Source organism: Onychostruthus taczanowskii, unplaced genomic scaffold (genome assembly GCF_017590055.1).
Source record: "Onychostruthus taczanowskii isolate IOZ18803 unplaced genomic scaffold, ASM1759005v1 scaffold10, whole genome shotgun sequence".
Taxonomy (NCBI): domain Eukaryota; kingdom Metazoa; phylum Chordata; class Aves; order Passeriformes; family Passeridae; genus Onychostruthus; species Onychostruthus taczanowskii.
In genome coordinates, this window is record NW_024496526.1 from 11,012,121 (window position 1) to 11,031,676 (window position 19,556).

The following is a 19,556-nucleotide window of genomic DNA, read 5'->3' on the forward strand; positions in this document are numbered from 1 at the left end:
AAATAAGCAAGTGTAGAGAATCTGTGCTTTATCTCCAGGGTACAATTAAAGCCAGCAAAGGTGGTAAAATGCTCTGCATCATATTTTCACAATGTCACCTATGAATGGGTTCAACATAAGGTTATAAAAAGTCTATGGGTGATCCTGCAGAGAGCACCATGGAATGAGGCAGCAAAAAGTGGCAGATGCAGAAGGAGCAAAGGAGAAGAAGCTGCAAAAGCAGCAGTAAAAAATCAGAAGCTGGAGGGTAAAGAGTCCTCCAGACTGAAGAGGCCATAGTTTGCTTTTACAGACATATTCTTGCAGATTGATTGATAAAATAAAGAGAGGTTTGTTACATAAAAATATTCCTGAGTTAAAGATTTTCAGACATTTTCTCTATGAATACCCCCCTAAAATGCCACCCAAAAGAAATTCTTACTTTTTTGAAGCAATCACTAAAGGATTTTTCTGCACAGAATTTCACTCACACGTACTGATATGTTTATGGATTTTATTTTTAATTTTCATTTTTATTAACATAAAAATAGATTGTATGATTTTATTCTAAAATTGTTTGGGCAGACTGCTTACATACAGAAATCTGTAAAACAACTACAGCACACTCTTGTACTATATGAAATATACAGAGAGCTCCCTATGCTTCTCTTACTCCATGTTTTGGAATGCTGTAAAATGGAATGTGACATCTTCCTGGATCTCTTCACTGAACCTCTGATTTCAGCAAGCTATTCCATTACAAACAGGCTACCAAAATTAGGAAATCTAAACCTGGCAGCATTATAAATAAATGCTACATTTCAGCACTTATCAATCCACAGTGGAAACATCTGTATAATAAAATCTGTTCTCACACCACTGGTTTTAAAATTGTAGTGAAAGGATGTAATGCAGTCAATATTAGCTTGACTTTTGTGCTTCTTGATTGCCAAGCAAATCATGCCTATTTATTTGGCATTTTTGAAATGAGGAATAGACTGAAAGGGAACACTTGACTAACTTTGCTTTAGAATCTGTGCCAGTTCCCACATCATGAGAAAACCAGTACTTGATATATTAAATCACTCTACAGTGCAACCAAATACTTGATAATAATCCTCATTCCCAGAAAGTGTTCATTTGGAAAATTTGTAATAGCACTTAAAGTCTCAAAACCCTGCCTCCTAATCCAAACCTTCATTTATTTAACAGAAATCACTGGGTTTTGATGTTATTATAAGGCTGCTTAATTTTTGCTTCAAAGGATCTGCCTTCCTCTCATATTGTATATTCTGGGCATCCTTTGCCAGTTAAGCAGAGTACATCTCCTTGAAGGAAACTGCTATTAAATTTCCATTTTTATTTTCAGCCTACACTTGGAGAAGGCTCAGCTGCAGGAAGGAGCCCCCCTCTCTTCTCACAGCTGGAAAGCTTTTGCACACCTGCAGGCACCTGGGGCAGTGGCAGTTCTGACCCCAGGTCTAATCCCACCCAAGACCTGGCAGGGGACAGTGCAGGGAAAACTGAGCTTGCTAAGAACAAGCAGCTGAGGGTCCTGAGAACAGCACTTTCTCAGATAGCCCCTGATTTCTGTAGTGATTCCTAGTTTAGGCATAGCTGTCCTCTAGGAATTTATGTATATTTTGTGTCACACATAGAAAAGAACAATGATTCTCTGTCCCTCAGCCTTGCCAATACTAAAAGTGATGCAGCCCAGCAAAGGTGGAGCACTCAGTGCCTGCCACCAGCACCTCAGACACACACACACTGTTTTTTGGGGGACAGCTCACAAAGCACAGCAGCATTCAGTCAGCCAAAAGTAACTGTGGCACAACGTACTGCTGAATGCAACATCAGTACCTGCTGCTTTTGGATCATTACAGACTCAAGGATCCCAAAATGTCAAAATAGATGTCCCTCCTACTTCTGATTTGGGAGAAAGTATTTTGCACTAGAGTCTCTCCCAACACTGGAAAATTTAAAGATGACTTGGATAATGTTAAGCCACCTTCAATTTCCTGGATTAGAGACAACATGGTTCTGAATTGTGAGATGGAGTTTGAAAGGTAAAACTCCAGACTGCTTTAACAAAACAGGCTGCCTTGGTACCATTGCTAACACAGAGTCATTATGAAAGACTCTGTCAATTGATTTTAATTCCTTCCTCAGGACGAAAAAGCATAGCCCCGGTAATGATAAAACTTCTTTGAGTCAGCTAAATTCTCTCTCTCCCATAGATATTTTCTCCTGTGGGGCAGCTGTTTGCACAATTTCAAAGTTAATAAAAAGCTACACACCTGGTGCTTCAACAGACAATTCTCTGCACTTTTATAATGACAATGAAATTATTAAAACTATTAATTAACTATTAAAATTAATTGAATTTTCTACTAGAATGCACAAATAAAAGAGAAGCATGACTAAAAGAGAATTATGTACAATATAGTTTTCCTTACTCAACCTTTGTCTCAGAGTTGAGACAAAACAAAAGGATGGGAGGGGGAAGAAAGAAGAAAGCAGGGAGTGATCTGCATTTTGCACTAAGGGAAGAGGAGATCATAGAACCATAGGCTGGTTTGGATCAGAAAGGACCTTTAAAGATCATCCAGTCATGGGCAGGAGATGAGGGTCTAAAGGTTGTAAGTCTAGTTAGCAGCTCAGCATGTTCTGAAGGTATCATCAATAAAGGTCAAGAGGAACAAAGTTATGACAGTGAACTTTAAAATGCCTGGCAGAATGCTACCCCACAGTTAGCATGTGCACTCCTTTGTTATTCATACTAAACCGTTTGTCCATTTATAGAAAGCCTTATTGATTTACACAGAGATTCATTTGTCATGCCCAGTGCAGTGTATTAAGAGCTGCCCAAGCACTTCAAATGTACTCAGCAATTTTTCCCTGCCTCCAGCCTCTGATTTTGTACACTTCTGTGGTCACAGCTTCCTACAGCACATGAGAGGTCAAACCCTGTTGTTGGCAAAGTAAGAAGTGATGCTGCTGCATTTTTTCCTTAGGTCCTTGGAGCATTTTTGGTAAGCTGCTGTTGTAGGAAGAGTTTACCATTTGAATCACCTCTGTGTCTTTGGTCACAGGGAACTTTTGCATGTTTCTGTCCCTGCTATGCAGAGAATTTGTCCTTTGAAAGACTAATCCAACAAGTTGTCAGCGAAAAGTTTAAGACCATACTTATGCTGGTCAGAAGAGCTGGAAATTACATTTTTGCTTTTAAATCAATGTAATTGTAGCAACAAAAGCCTTAATTTAATTCTAGCACTACAACAGCACTTCCACTGGGCACCTTCCAGTGCCTTTTATATTAGTAAAGACAGCTCTTTGCTGGGAGTAAAAGAACTGCACCTCAAGGCCACCTGTCAACATTTGGATGTTTCCATCTTGTTTTTTATACTTTTCCCACAACAGATCAAAGCTTGGGCAACCACGGAGCATCTCCCAGCTGAACAGGTCTGCTCCCTGGCCCTACATCCTCAGGACACTGAGACTGGGCAGTGCTACCTACTGATGAAATGATCAGCGAATTTAGTGGAAAAATACTTAAATAAAGTGCTTTTTTATTTAAATGTCCCAACCTAAACTATTTCTTCTGGATCGTAGAGATGGGAGAAAAATAGCAAAACACCAAAAAGAACAAATCAGTGATATGATGACAGCCAAGCTTCTCACCGTTGCTTCAAAACACTCAGCCTTATCAGCAGCATCATTTTCTGTTTTATTTTTTAATGGCCTGTTATATTTAACCCCACTTAAAACATTTGACATATTTTATCTGAAGTACTCAGCCAGTGTTTAATTCCCATTCACTTAAAATATAGCATGGAAGTAATACATATGTGATGTTAAATAATAAAACACAGAACCATACAAGTGTCAGTTATAATTCTGTCTATAAAAAGGCCCTTACTGGGCAGCACTGGTGGGGATCATTCTTGCAGTTCACAACTTCAACAATGATTTTTAAAAATTCTTTACTGTTACAAAACTACATTTAATATCAAAAGCAGTGTATCTCCCAGGACATGCTCTTCTAGAGCTGTGCTACCCATGGGTTTGTAGACTCATACTTCTAATGTATGCTAGAACTCAGAAGATATTTATTCAACATCAGGAAACGAGCCACTTAAGGTTAGAAAAAACCCCTTGGGTTTAAATGTTGTGAACAAAAAGCAGCCCAAGGTCTGTGCAGCTTCCTGTGATGCCTCACCAATTATTGATGAGCAGATTCATGTATTTAAACATGAACCTACAGCAGAAATTACGTAACAGTTTTAAAATTTGTGTTGATTCCATGCTGTCAAAGATCAGAACACAGAACTTGCTCATTTATTTGCAGATTTTTAGCATTTTGCAGAGAGACTCCCACCCACAGTCCTGGATGGGGCTCATAACCACAGAAAGCTTTTCCTGTCTGCTGAGCATTTCCCAGTTCACACCAGATGAAACAATAGGTGTCCATGTCCAACCTAAATGAGAAAGCCTCCCTTTGGAAAGAAGAGTGCAAACTAGAATTTATTCCTCCAAATTTACTTATATTGGATAAATGTACAAACTTCTAGGGCCAAATCCAACAAACCAGAATCAAATGAGATTCACACACTGCTGATGAGACTGTGTTCTAAAAACGACTAAAGCAAAACTCATATTCCAGGGAATTCCTCTATGAAATACCTTTTTTTTTTCACCCTCCAGAATTTGGGGCTGGAAATTTTCAACTGGTCCAAAAATGACAATATTTGTCTTTTTATTCTTTTGGTTAACTCTAAAGTAACTAAGAATGACAAGCCTTTAAAACCTTCAACATTTTCCCTTCTGACACCACAGAAATGTTTGGAGTTGACATTTTAAGAAGGTTAGGAATAGATCTAGCAAAACAGACTGCATTATAAGCACAGGTTTATCTTCAAGCAAACAATCACCTAGGCTACTGCTAACAGATATATCAATAATAGAGTTGTATGTTTACCTGCATGCAAATGGTAGAAAACAGCAAATTCTACCAGTATTTACAGATATAATAATAGACTCCCAACATTTCCACTGGTAAAGCACTGTCAATACAGGCCTTTGTACAAATGGGTGAAAACTATGAAGGATACCTTTTTTCCTCCCCAAAAAAATTCTTCCAAATGATCCCATATAAAACATTTTTTGAGCATGAGGAGTAAAAGAGAGCTGAAGAAGCAGAGACAGCCAGCATACAACTGTATTTCCTAAAGACTGGTCTATATAACACAGGTACACTTGATAAAGCATAGAAGAACAAGCATGGAGAGCCAAAAACCCCACCAAGATTCCCATCCCATTCTTTTTCCCCCCACCTTCTTGTTTTAAGTCATTTGTTCCCTTATGTAATTGCTCCCCTTAAGAACTGAGTGCATTTCACCCTGACAGACTTACAGTGCTTCACCATGTAATATTCACAGGCAGTCATTTCTTCTATCAAAGAAATAAAAATCCCTGGTCCATGAAAAAAGGTCTGAGATCCTGAAATTGTAAGTCAAACTAAAATTTTTACAATTAACACAGACAGATAAAGGGAAGTGGTGAGGACTTGATTAATCCAAAATAACATTTTGTGTTTAATATCTACTTGTATGTGACACATACCTAAATATCTTTGCATTGAAAACTCTTATAAGAGCCAATTATATCAGATTTGGTCAGTTGCATTTGTTGCATTTTTTCTTGCCAAGCAAAATTCTAACTCTTTGACACAGTAATTATTTGAAATTAGTAAAGATTAGTGGAAAACCATTGACTATCTGTTAACCCAGCACTGAAGCTCAATAAAAAACAGTTGGTGCAGTCATTTTCAAAGAAGATAGTTGCTTTGCTTTGCAAGGAAACATTTTGGAGAAGACTTATCAAATTTAGGAGTGACATTGAAACCAATAGCTAAATTTTGGTTTTGAATCCTTCTGAAATTAAACATATGGCAACCACTTTTAAAAAAAGTTTTCAAAAGGTAGTTTTTCAGGTTTTTTTTTTTTTTTTTTTAAATTTCAGATCTTGAAGAAAACTCATGTATTTAAGACAGTTTTTCAAGCAATAAGAGAAGCCACTTCAGAATTTACTGGAAATGAGTTATCCTTCAAAGCTGGGCAATTTTGACCATGAGCTCACTGACACTGTGACAGTTTTGTACTTGCTGTGATTTCATTATCCACACCTGAGTAGCATACAAAGCTTCAAGGTTCATCTAATGGGGAGGTTGAAAAGAATAGGGCATTTCAGATCTGTGTAGGAAAATTAATGTTTGGGCCACTTCATCCCAGCAGAAAACGCTCTTATTTTCCCCCTCTTGTCTCTGAGACATTCAGAGAAAATATGGAAATACTACTGCTGATTCTTGGCACTGGGAAGTGGACGCGAAAAAAAAAAAGACCAGGGGACAAACTTCACAGGTAGAAAACCTTGAAATTAAGTATCAGGAAAACAAGGATAACATACAGAATATTCAGGATTTTTTTTTTTTATGTCTAGAAATTCTATCTATCAAGGCCAGCTCTTCTCCTCTAAAGTAGCTTTTCTATGTTTTTTTTTTTTCCTAATAACATTGGACTGAAAATAAAATATAATTTCACAGGTCAGTGCAAAAAAAATTGCTTTAATGCCTGAACTGGTGCTTCCAGGCTGCTCAATGCACCTGAACTGAAGGGCTGCTATTAGATTATAGTAAACAGTAAAAATTTGGAGCTCAATTTAGCACCATCTTCAAGGGACAGCAACACCAACCTCCTCCCTACCTACCCATTCCACTCCCCCAAGGAAATTACACAACTGAGTTTACTCATGGGAGCGGATGATAGAAACAAAATATTCAGACTTTACTGCCTTCCTTCTTTTTGTCCCCTCATCTAATGCATAACCTACAACACAAATGTATCCCACACCCAATTATTTTGGATCTTACTGGAAGGTAAAACAACAGATGTTTTGCTCTGACTTCAGAGAAAGTGGATGCTGAATATTTATCAAGAAATATTTTTTTCCTAATTATTTATTCTAAGTTATCCTAGTTCAAACATTATGAAATTATGAAATAAAATGTTTTAAACTGACAGTCTGGAAAATACTGATTCTATTCACTTGAATGCCATGTTCACTGGTTGGGTGATGTAAAATTCATACCAGTTCTCTGCTATGCAAGTGAGAAAATATTTTTTTTTTTCCAAAGAACATGTATGAGTTTTTCTGAAATGGAAAAAATAAAATACACAACTGGTTTTCCACTTTAAAAAACATCCCTTGAGCTTCTTTTCATTTGAACTCTGAGAAAAATAATGGCTTTTCTTTGTTGTACTATGGAATAGATTTAAAAATTATGTGATGATGTAATTGATACTGCCACAAAGTATTTTTAAACATAATAAAATATGTTATTGTCCTCCTCCTATGCTGCATCATTTTACTTTATTCCTTTAAAGACTTCAAGTTAAAAGCTCTCGACCACAATGAGCTATTAATGTCGCCTGTTTCACAGCTCCCAGCATAAATTTATAACAAGTTTTTCTGTTTTAACTACATGGGAGCACTGAGTTATTCCTGAAGGCAATGTTTCTTGCAATTTCACTCTCTTCATCAGAAGTCACCCATAAGTCAAGCTCCCCAGGTATTTCAGAATGAACTTCTCTTGATGGCTTCAGTTATTTCTGTCCCTCCCAGCTAAGGAGCTGTGAAGCCAAGTGGAGCAGGACAGGCACTGGTGCTGTGCTATGGAGAGCATCAAATGCCACATAACGTGCAGCAATTGTTTTTGTAGCCACTAGCCAACTCCTAATAACTGAATCACAAAATTACTGCTCATTTCTTGCTAGCTGAAATGAAAGTCTATTTGCACACATCACCCTGTTTCTCCTGAGAGCTCAGAACGTTTTTCTCTTTTGTTCTTGCAGGCACACAGCAAGAACTGGCAATGCCCCTTGCCCCACACAGCAACACGTGGCTTCTGCACTGACATTTGTTAAATTGAAAGTTCTGATTCATTTAATTTTTAATCTTTTAGAGTGAATTTGCAGAGCAGTTGTATTTGGCCCAGAAGAACGACAGCTCAGGTCTCAAATTCTGCCTTTTAAAACATTCAGCACATTAGACATTAGTTTTTTTGGTTTGTTTTTTCTGCCCTATCAGACTGTGCTCACTTACAGAAGAAGGGACATGGACCCCATGGAAACTGTCTGATGTGGCAGCAGCAGACTGTGACCCTAACAAGTTACAGGAAATGTCTCCTACTGAGCTGGCTGACATCAGGTCCATCCACATTGGCCTTTTTTTGGCATGGCTGAGCTGTGAGTGTCCTCATCCCCAGTGATTTTTCTGATCATCACACTGAGCAGTGATTTTGCTACAGCTCACACCATGGTGTGGCCTTGGATGCAATGGACTGGGTTGCTCACACAGGAAATGGGAACAGGATCTCCAGCTGCTGCTGGGCTCACCTGGAGTCAGAGTGACTCCCCAAAATGCACACAGCACCAGTCTGAGGATCTGCTCCTTTTACACCATTCCCAAGGCAGACACACAATTATAACAGGATATCTTCCAACATTAATAGGGAAGCCCTAAGGAATTCAACTGCCAGGACAAAAATGTATCCCACAGTACCAAAATAAAAGAGAAGCCTGTTGGGAACTTTTTACTGCACACAAGAGAGATGTGCCAGAGGAATTTTTCTACTTGGATATTTTTATAGCTTTGTACGTTATGAAAAAAGAAAACAAAAAACATGTACAGAAATATATACATTCAAGGAAGCTACATGGAATCAAATTCTATTGTAATTATACATTATTAAGGGCAACTGTGTCATATTAAACCCTTTCTCAATTATTAACTTAATCTTGCTCTTCAGCATATAAAATTTTATCTCAGATTTTGTTCTTTGTACTTATATTTGCTGGCAAACTACATTCGAGGAGGTCCAAGAAATGCCTTAGATCACAGTTTTTGGAGAATGTGTCAAACCAGAAGTCCTGAAAAAAACAAGGTTTGGCTGAAAATAGCAGTCTCACATGACACACACTTCAGGTCAAAGTTGATGGGGTTCAGGGGTGCCCCAGTAAAAAGCTCAGGTGTGAAAAGCACAGCAGCAGCCCAGCCCTGATCTGCAGAATGAGCCAAATTCACACCACACATAATTAAACACAGCTCAAGTGCAGCCACTGGAACTCCACCCACCTTCACATGTCTGAATTTGATAGCCAAATAAAATAACATTAGTATCAAATATGAGGAAATGCTGTTATCTTAATCCAAGCTCCCATTCAAGAGCAGGATCAGTGATGAATCAATTGGCCTAAAGGGAAAATGCAGAGAAAAGAACAAAAATAAATCAATGTATGAAATACTATGCAATGTCATATATACCTAGAACTGATCACATTACTGCTCTGTCAGATTGGCCTGCAATTGGGAAATATTCCTGCCTGGCAGATGTCACCAGCGTGGAAAATCACTTGCTCAAAAAAGAGAATCAATATTCATCTCTTATTTCTGTTCAATGTCTGTGAAAAATGCAGGTTCTTCCTAATACCGGCAAAGTTATTTTTTACAATGAACTAAGAATATCTATTTTTATTCATCTAAATGGTTAAAATTTTGAATAGTTACCCTGGGGTCACTGCAAAGGGCAAAATATTTGAGAAAAAGAGTATAAAGACAACCATTACTGGAATGGAAAAAAACCTATATTGTGCCACAGCAAGAGGAGTCAAGAGGAAGACTGTCCCTAAAAGTGAAGTTATATCACTATCTGCAAAGATCTGCTAAAGCTGGCTCAGGTTGCTCCTGCATTGTTCTGCTGGGGCCAATACCTTGGTTCTCAGGAAGAGCTAATTAGCCCAAATGAAAGCTGTTCCATGCAATTACACTGCTTCTGCTACCTGAACTACTTTGCATGGCAGGGCATTATATAAAAAGAAGATGCTGTTTATAAAGCTTGCAACAGAGCCTTTTTCTCTGTTTCACACCTCCTACCTTAATTGAATCAAATTTATGCATGTATGTGTGTAACAGTAATCTCTGCACAGCACTGGGGAGACACTACAATGTGTTACAAAATCCTTTTTATGAGATACAGATCAGGCTTAAGTTACAGAAAGCACACTCATTGTTATTTAATAAAAAGAATATTATAATAAAATGGTCATTATTGGTATCAGCAGCTGAAGTATAAAGATATCAAATAGGACTGAAGGAAATTACCAAAGAGGGTGCAACAGACCTTTCTCTGACACATCTAAGGTCTGAATGAGCAAACTCTGTAAGGTTCAAAAGATGAAAAAGGAGGAGCTATAGGAGGCAATTAAGGAGAAACTTCAGCTGTCCTCAGCCCCATGACCTCAATGCTGAGAAGCCTCCACTCATTTCCAGATCACCATTAACTCTTAAGAGAAATGCTAACTAAGCCTTGCAGCAGGACAGATGCAATAGAAGAAAATACTCTAACTTCTGTTCAAACACACAGCAGCCTCACATAATGCATGACCCTCACACCCGTTTCTCAGCTGATCTGAAACTGTTGCTGCAATAACTTTACAGAGGATTTTGTCTAGCAAAGTAGCCAATGTGTAAGCACTTAGAGTTTAATGAAAACCTGAAGGGAAAATACAGGTATTACTTGCTTCCTCTATTTAAAATAACTTTTTCCTGAAGAACTTAAACAGCCAATGTGTAAGTACTTAAGAGTTCAATGAAAAACTGAAGGAAAAATACAGGTATTACTTGCTTCCTCTATTTAAAATAACTTTTTCCTGAAGAACTTAAACATTAAGACCCAGAACATTTAAAATCAGAAGGGTTTTTCTGGAGAAGCAACCATTTGACTGAAGACAAGAAAGAAACCTGCAGGCTTATTAAAGGGAAACAGCTGTAATCACCAACTGAGCACTTCTCCTAAATAATTTCCAAGTATTGGCCTTGTCTGAGTACAAATACCCAGAAGAGGAATAGGAAAACCCATGAATCATAAAGATGAAGAGCGCTGTCACCACAGGTGATGGAAGGCCAGCGGGGATCCCAGGTATTCCTGCGGGAAGGGAAGAAGCTCTGCCCTCTAGATGGCATTATGTGCCTGTAGATCCCAGCTGGAGCTGGGCAGCCCTGCCAGGCAAGGTAACCATAACTCCACCTGCACAGGAAACATGGACCCAGAGGTCAGGAAGGGAAGATCACCTTCCCTTCTGTGTGGGAAGGTGAGAACTGCACATTCCTGAGGGCAGAGCAGGGACACAGACCTGTTTTTCCCATGTGGGAAGCAGAGGAATGGTGCTCAGCCTAAGGTGAAAAAAAATGGAACATCTGACCCCATATGGGGAAAGGCAATTTAACTGGAAGGGGTGGGAAATATGTGAAAACATAATAAAAACCAAAAACAAACAGAAAAAAATTAGATTGTCCTTATGAATAAACACAACTCTCCTTGACATTTAATAGCTCCTGAAAGAGACAGCTGTACACTAAAATGTGCATGTAGCTATCCATATCCATGCACACGAGGCTATAATGCATCCATGTGTAGCTTTTCTGACTATACACTGAAATTTAACACTCAGTGATAATCAGGCATCTACAGAGCCATCAGAAAAAATCAGTTTCAGGCATAATGGACCAATGTCAGACTATTCCACATTCGATTTATCTATCCCCTCTATATATTTATAACTAATCTTAAAATCTGTGCTTGTCACCATGACAGATTAAGGGGACTTAAAAATAACCATTTGGGTATTTTCTGCTGTGGACTATCAAATTAGCTGCATAATAAGGCCAGTGAATATCGAATTTCAAGAGTATGTTAACAACACAGATTTCACATGTGCAGTTAAGCATTTCCCAACACAGAAGCCAACCCTTACAAGCTAGAATTCAGCACAGTGCTCCTAATTCCAGTGTATGAGTGTAAATACACCTGCCCAGAATCCCTTCTATAATCTCCAATGCTGTATTTCTACAAGATGAACAAAAAAGAAATCGCTGTCAAATTAGGAAAAAGTGCATCACCATGAGATGTCAATACTGTTTAAGCATTTTCAAGGTTAGTAAGGAGAAATTAAAAGAGAAATTATTTTATTATGTTGTAAGTAAAGAGTTGTAAGGGATTCAGCTCAAACAGCTAAGGTAAATGAATTGGGATTTCCTATGCAGCCAGTGGAGAACATCCACAAAATACTGGGATTTCAAAAATAATGTTAGTTTGAAATGAACTGCAACTATTTATTTAGTTTATGAACTGTAGAACTGTCATTACTGTCAGCCAAATTGCATGCATTAGTATGGAAATTAAAAATACAGGGCGTGATTCTAAAAATCTCTGTCACATAGAAGCTTTCCTCTGAAACAAGTGCCACTGCGAGTAATGAGCAGGCTCGCAGGAAGGGCTTGCGGAGAGCCAGGCCCAGAGTGCACAGCTGAGAGAAACTATTTAAATAAATTACTGAGTCTCACTCTCTGAAATAATGGATGTGTGGGGATAAACACAGCCACCTAGGTCTATAACACAGCGTTGGAAAACCTGATTCCATTCCACGGGGAGAGTGGATTCTCAATTGTAGCACACACCTGATTGCTGAAAAAGGTAAGTTACAGTAAATGCTGATTATCTGCAAGAAAGCACCACACTTAGAAAGAAGGGTACTGAAAAACTATCATTAGATTATAAAAGGCAGACAGAAATAGCAGGCTCCTTCACTGCAACCTAGCAAGGACTGTGTGCAGAATACAGTTAACATTCATTACAATACAGAAAATCTGACAGGTTTAATAAAACCGAGATGATTTTCCTTGACTTCTGTGACTTACCTTTTCTTCACTGACTACACCTATTCCTCAGACCTTCTGGCACCAAATCATTATTCTTGTGGCCATATTCAATACTCTGAACTATTTAAAGACTGCTCTTGTGTCAGCCAGAGCTGAGTATCACAGAGAAAGCTCTAAGAGCCATTAGACTGGAACTTGGAAAATCCTAGAAAACAATTAATTTATTACCTGCTTTTTACAGAAAATACATGTAATTTCATTTGGCTGTGGTATAATTAACATTAAATGCTTATCTATGATCTCACTTGTTTCAATAAAATTTCCAGATCTCAATATATTGTCTTGAGCATTCTATAGGATACCTATGATTTTTAAAACAACATGCCCCAAAGCTGAGGAAAAAAATGTTCAAAAATAGTTTGCTGTAGGTGAACTAAAGGATATGCTAAACAGCACCCTGATTAAAATATTAATGTGAAATAAAAGCATTGCATATAAGACATATGCATATATTGCATTTTCTCCCCCCTGCAAGATGTTGGATTCACTGTCCTGGAAAAGAGCATTTTATCTAATTCTGCCTTGAGAAGGAGGAAATCAGGAACAGAACAAGTTCCTCACTCCTTTGCTATGTGCCTTGTACCTCACTGGGATACACTGATGTGTGTCATGAGCACTGAAGCTGCAAAGTAACTTTCATTAAAACCTGTTTATTGCATGAGCAGGCTAAAGGAGAAAAATTCTGATATGCAGCAAAATTCACAAGTAGTTGATGGGGTATGACACGATGACAAGCTTAAAACAATTAAATGCTGGTCTAAGACACAGCAGAACAAGAATAGGAGCTGACACATACTCTATTGAGCACTAGGTTGAATTAGTTTGTTTCAATATTTTAGTGCTTTGTGGGTATGTCAGAGTATAAAACAGAGCTGATCTGGAAGCTTTTACCTTTTCAACATGTGAGAAACCCTCAGAAGTTCTGCATGTTGTGACCCAAAACATTTAACTTCTGAACCACTGCCATGGTGTGTCATAGGAGATGCAATTCCATATTCTTTTATTTTCCCTTAGACTCAATCAGAAAAGAAAACAATACTGTTTTTAACTCAGACTAAAATTCCCAGGAGGTACCACGGTTGATTTTAGAAAGTATTTTAAGCTTTTGTTGAACTGAATAGTGAGAAAAATGCAGATAAGCATGGCCTTCTCTTGGACCATGGAGACAATGACTTAATGTACAGTATTTTTTATCAAGGCACTCTCCCATTTCAGGAGATGGAACTGTTTGGTGAACAGTGGATCAGAAATCTGTCTCTAATGATGGCAGGAAATGGTTACAGCAATTGACAGTAAATCTGAGCAGCTCTTCTTACATCCAGTGGGCTGAGCTATTTTCAACACCCCTGTTGTAAATTCATATCCCTACTAGATCATCTTGATTTTTCTATGCCAAAAGTGAAATTGCCACGAATTTCAACTGGCTTAGGGAAAAAAAAAAATAAAAGGAGAGAGAAAAATAGAAAGATAAATATTTTACACGTCTGCAGGAAATACATCCTCTTCTCTTAAATACTCACCACATTCTAACTGAATTGAACTGTCTGCTCAAGAGAGGTTTCTATTAGTCCTCATCCATATGAGAATTTATTTCCAGTAACAGAATTTATTTCCAGTAACATCCCAACAGATAACTCTGTGCCAACTGTGGAGCCTCACAGCCTCGTGGGATGGCTGGAAAAGGCACGGTGCAAGAGGTGAGCTGGCAGGAGGGGCACAAACAGCTGGGAAGGACGAGCTTTTGAGGACTTCAGCCAGAGCAGGGGAGGACAGACAGCAGGAGGAAAGCACCCCATGGCACAAAGGCAAGGAGAAACAGGTAGCAGCCATGAGATTTGCTTCCCAAAGACCAGCTGAGACACTACAGCAGATGAGCTCAAGCATCAACATTCAGCTTGATAGTACTTTTTCGGTTTTAATTTAAAATTTACTCAGGTATTGGAAAGCTGAAACAGTTTGCCAGTACTATTATCTGGAAAGAGCTGGAATAAACTGGGCTGGTTTTGAAAGCAGTGATGCAATTCTGTGCTGATTCATTATCAGCCACTGTGTAAGGTGGGAAATAACTTTCCCTGCTTCGTTGTCTGATCCCTTGCTATGAAAAACAAAAGAGTTCTTAGACACAGTTCAGAAAACAAATTATAAAAGTCTCCTACTGAAAAGATTTAAAAGTAAAATCATCCAATAATTAGAATTAAGTAGGTTGGTCTTCGGTGACAAATCAGCATAATGGATCTGGTTGTGTGGATGGCCAAGGCACTGGGCTAAGAGGAGGCTTCTGGCTGAATCAGATTAAACACATTGGCTGGAACAAGACTGGTTGCCACAGAATTTTTAGAATGCTGCTACAAAATATTTCAAAGTATCATGATTTTTCTATGTATGTAAGTCAAGTGATTCACATTTCCTATACCCCAGTGAATCAGCTGACTTTCAATAAACAAGAAGTCTTTTCTCATAGATATTTTCAGAAACTCAGGCTCTTCGCCTCTGCATATGGTATGTTTCTTTCCATGGAAAAGAAAATAATTATTATTTCTTACCATTTTACCTTGCAGAACATGGAAAATCATTTAAATAAAAATAAGGAAGATAAAATAATGAGCAAAATAAAAACCAGCAGCATCTCATTCAAAGTTATCCTTTCAATCCACTCAGAGGAATTATGTACCCTTCTCATATTTCTATTTTATAGTTCATAGTTCATTGCTATAATGTCTTTCTTCCTCTGCAGAGTAGTAAAAACATAATATCAGATATACTTGACATACTTCCTCATTTGTTTAATGGTGATGATAAAAGGGAAATTACTCCTCTAATATATTTGAACACTTTGCTTATTATCCTGAGTGGGTTTTCTCCCAAAGCTCAATTTATTAAAACAAAACACATCTTTCTGTGATGAACTGCAAAGGGTAAGAGCACAAAATTCTTTAATTAAAATCAGAGTGTTTTCATGATTCTACCCCATCAGATTCTGCTTCTACTGCATCTTGGCTTACTGAAACTTTCACTGAGTCTCACTCACCCACGAGCAATGAGATTTTCACACATGAATTGGGCTTTTCATTCAATAACTCCAAGGTTACTACCTAATGCTACCCCAGTGGTTTGCTGAAAAATGCAAGGTTGGGAGCAGCCCTCAATCAGTATTTTTGAGGCCAAAAGAACTCGTGCCCACTGCAGATGTGGCAGCAGACACTTCGCAAACCAGGGGAACCTCCTCTTTGTTGCCCATGTTTATTTAATTTTGAATGCAAATACTGTGGCTTTAACAAGGTGTTAGCTGTGCCTTGTCCCAGTCACCTCATGAACAGCCAAAAGCAAATACTTTCTAAGCAAGTTGCACTACTGCAATTGCAAAGAAGGACATCCAAAAGAGTTGGAACATTTCACAGAGTCAGACACAGTTAATTCATACTGAATTACCCTCCCTGCATAAATGTCTGTGCAAATGACAGACTTTAATAAGCCTTCAAAGCTGACACAGTATTTATCACTGATTAAATTTTTAAAATCAAAGTAACTATAGCTTTTACAGACATGTTTAGATTAAGACTGACATTAATGCTGTATATCAGTTTAAATCACTTGCAATTATGCAGGTGCTTGGTGCTTGCATTTCAGTCATTTGAGGCTAAATTGGGGCAGAGAACCCAGAGCTCCATAGTGGATAACAAAGCTTTGGGACACTCATAAGGTCTTTACAGACACTGTTTGTCTAATACAGAATATTCTTAAAGCTTCCCTCTGTGGACTGTAAATGTATAAATTTTGTTCTTGCTGGAAAAAGAAACAGTAGACAATCTTGAAATGAAAATCCATATAACACCTAACATACCCAGGAGAGCAAATTAAGGCTTTGTGAAAAATCTCTAACTTGTATCTATGTGACTTTGGAAATATAATATTATTGTTTTACCGTAATTGTGAAAATGGTGCAAAAATCTGGAATTGCTGTATGGGGGTTGATGCATGTCCAGAATAAATTATACTTTTGGTATATTTCTGCCTACAATTAAAAAAATGAAATTATTCTGGTGATGAAAGCAGAATTTAAAAAAGGAAATTCCACCATGGAGTTCATATGTTATTCACCATATTTCATTAATATTTCATTTTTTGCAGCACTCCAGATACAAAGAGAAGATATCAGAGAATGTTTTTTTTCTTTGTAAGAGCTAGAAGGCATTTGATCATAACTACTGAAGTAAATTAAATGGCATTTCAAGAGCAGCCAACTAAAAATGCTGAAGGCATAAAGGAATTTTGATATCCAGGAAATCACAATTAATTTCAACTATGTAAAATGGGACACAAGATGGTGTGAACCATTTTTTATTTGTCATCTGTTCCATTTGATTAGAAACGTATGGTATTTATCAGTCAGTAAACTGGAAATAGAATTTGCTGCATATGATAACGGATGTAAAAAAATTACAGGCAAAAGGAGCAATGGGAGAATATGTGTGGATATCTCTTATCAAAGTATATGATAGCTTTCACTTGGGCTGACTAAAAAGATACTTTATTGTACTCATTTGTACTGTTCAGTGAGAAAATTTCTAGGATAAACAGCAGTTAATAAAACATAAAAGGTATTACTGAAATTTATTTGGCAATACAATTGACAGCAAAAAAAGAGAAGACATTTTAAATACCACTCCCATGATATGGAATCTATTTAAAGAGTTTCCTGTGAAAATGAAGCCTTGCCCCTTTCCTTATTCTTCAATTTCCTTCTCCAGATCCAGCTGACCAGGATGACTACAGGCTATTTCCCATCCACAGAAACCACCATGTACCTCACATCTACAATATCAGTAGCCCAGGAAGGGCAGAAACAATTTACTCTTTGTATAGAACAGGAATTATTTTCCCATACAGACATTCCAAACAAAATAAACTAAATAATCTGTTATATTGTACATGTATCTGGAGGAGCTATCCATTTATCCCTGAGCTGGTGGATAACATTTCTCTTTTGGTACTTCATTCACCGCAAAAATTAGCTCAGATTTACCCAACTTTTTGTGTGAGCAGTCAAGAGAAGGTATTAACCAGAACAAAAAATACCTGCTGGATCTAAACTTCTATAGAATAAAAACTCCACTCCACTTGTGTGGGCTTTTCCTTAGATGTGCACTGTCAAATACATTTACATACATGTGTATGAAAGTAAATTTATAATGTATGTGCCAAGCAACAGGCCAGTGAACACAGGAAGAGGATGAAATAATTCTACAATGCCCTAAAAGACCAGCTTGTCATGTGCTACAGGTGAGTAACAAACTAACTAATAGGAAGATATATCAAAAGTTTTCTTACCAGCAATGATATTAATGAAATTATATTAATAGGTATTAATGGATTAAGTGACACATTCTGACTATTACTTTTAACAGCTTATGTTTATAGGCACTGTTCAGATTCTAGAGGACAGATGGATGACCAATTGTAGTAAGCACTTTATTAGCCCTTCTAATTTCATTAATTCAGTAATATCTAATAATGTAAAGTAAGATTAAAGATCCTGACACGCACAGCACAAAAAACTAACAAACAGTAATTTTTTGTTCCTTTCTAGATAGACTAATAAAATATTTAGAATAATTAGTCTGAAAATAGTAAAGAATTAGAACAGCTAATTGCATATAACTTTTTAAAAGTCTCTTAATTAATAAACCCTACAGTCTTTGACACTACAATTTATATTCTTCACGAGAAAAATACAGCAAAAATACATAATGTTAAACAACACGCAGTCAACAACACTTTGTTTTGATTATATTGGATCACAATTAATGTTGGCCCTGGAGCTCATCTTTCTCCTTTGATAGCTCCTTACACTCCTTATGTGGATTAATCCCTGAAGAATTGGCATTCTCTACCATGTGGTTTTGAGCGAGGCACTGCACAACGCTGACACCAGTGAGGAGAGGTCTCCACTGCCCTTCCTGAACCAGATCCTGCCTGTCCTTGGTGCTACATTTTAAATCTGGGCAATCTGCCACACCTCCCTACCAACTGAGGACATAAAGAACTGCAAATGTCATGCAGACTGGTTGAGAATGAGGCAAAGCAAACAGAAATCATGCCTATTTTAGAAATAAAAGACCACAAGGAACCTACAGTCATTCTCCATCAACAGACAAATCAAGACTGTATTAAACTGCACACTTTTTTTAGAGTTTTACCATCTTAAACACTTAGTAGCATGTGGTTTTTATCCCCTGGGTGAAATTATTTATTTAATATTACATGTGTTTATTTTACAAACAGTCTAAGACTTTAAAGTAAAATTAAAGAAACTGCCCACACCTTTGAGATTTCAGATCCTGTACTTAGATCCAAACAGGGCTGGTTGTAACTGTTCATATTTTACTTTTAAAAAGTCCTCAAGAAGAAAAACCCAGAGTCTTAATCTATCAGAGCACAACTCATCCCAAAAATTATCATGTAAAGGGGCTTTCACACTTAAACAAAAATGTATAGGGCCAGTGATAAATCTATTGTCTACCAACACCTTAAACAGGGAAAATGTCACTCAGATCATTCTAAGGCATTCAGTTACCCATACATATAGTGCTACATAGATGCTTGAAGAGAAGGAATAAACACTAGACAGGTAAAAAATACACTTTGTAGCAGTTAAAAATTAGATTAAAATATGCAGTCTCATTTTTTCATAGACATTGAAGCCCATGCTTCCATTAAGGAGCACAAAATAAGTTAATGTATGT

The 19,556-nt window shown here is 37.5% G+C and overlaps 1 protein-coding gene across 1 annotated transcript in view; it reads right to left on the reverse strand.

The window, feature by feature from the left end:
• The window catches only part of NCKAP5 (NCK associated protein 5), a 354,576-nt gene that overhangs the window by 95,784 nt on the left and 239,236 nt on the right, over positions 1 to 19,556 (reverse strand). The gene's annotated exons all lie outside the window — the stretch shown is intronic.